Source organism: Vipera berus, assembly GCF_964194415.1.
Source record: "Vipera berus genome assembly, chromosome: 14".
NCBI classification, from domain to species: domain Eukaryota; kingdom Metazoa; phylum Chordata; class Lepidosauria; order Squamata; family Viperidae; genus Vipera; species Vipera berus.
This window is the reverse complement of record NC_138217.1, coordinates 12,274,968-12,276,222: the sequence shown is the minus strand read 5'-3', so window position 1 is coordinate 12,276,222 and position 1,255 is coordinate 12,274,968.

Sequence of the window (1,255 nt, the reverse complement as noted above, 5' to 3'; positions counted from 1 at the left end):
GATGATGTTCCCTACTTGGGTCGTGAAACGTCTGCGAGAATACAAGCAAGATCGGAGAGCAGCCAGGAGCCCACTTATCAACGGTGTCTCAAATCTCTTCCCCCTCCCTCGCATCTTCCGATGCCACAGCTTTGAAGAGGACCCTCTCCTAATGCCCCTCTGAGTGTCCTTGTGTAAAGCCCCCCCCATCCCATGTCATCGTGCCGGCTTTCCCAGTTCTGGGATAAGATGTCCATCACCCCCATCCTTCAGATGGATGTTCCTCGACCTGGCCAACTTTAAGGAGGAGCCTTCTCAGTAAAAGAAGAGGTGCGGATCGGTCAAGATACAAAACGGCTGCATCAGGAAGGAACACCTGGCCCGCTCTTCCCCCCACCCGCTCGCCCCTTGGGAAAACTGCTGGGAAGCCAAGAGAAAGGGCTGGGAACACAGCTGACCCCGGTTCTGACACGGCAACGGACACAATGATGGACAGGGCCAGCACCTTTACCGTCTGAGAATCAGCCACGGTTTCCCAGCCCCTTCTAGCCAACACAATCCTTCCTGTGCTGATACATTATCAGCTATTATCTTCCAAAGCGCCACGTAATCAGCCTGCTGAACACAGAGCAACTTTTTCTCATCACCAAGTCGGTACAATGAAAACAAAGCCAGCGGCAAATAAACCAACAGAGGAGATGCACCCTGCTTTATCCGCGTAGCATCGCCCTGAGAAGTGCGCGTAAAGCCAATCTTTGGTCTCGTAAATAGGGCACCACGTTCCCAAGTTCCCAGTCTTCTGGGGATGCTGCGAGCTAGTGGGTGTCGCTGGATTACGGCTCCCTTAGTCTCTTCCTCTTGCGCAGTGGGCGGTGGGTGCTGGGAACTGTAGTTGGCAGGCTGCAACCAAAGCTAATTAATTGGCTTTGCCTGGACTCCTTGGCGCCACTCTTAGCTTAGCAAAGAGCCGTGGAAAGAGACACGCTGGGCATCAAAAGACAAGATTGGAGATTAGAGAACAAACGAAAGTATACGATATCATAAAGAGAGTAAAAGAATTGAAATGGAAAACGGGCCGGTCACAGAGCCAGAAAACCGAGGGCAGGTGTGTCAAAGGGGTGCTAGAATGGATCCCACTTGATCCAAAACAGCCGCGAAGGAGACCTACAAGAAGATGGATCGACCACATGACAAGTATGGCAGGCCCAGTTGGCCAAAGGAAACTCAGGGCCGTCTGGGTTGGAAACATGGCGGGAGAGGGCCTTCGTCCTGCGGT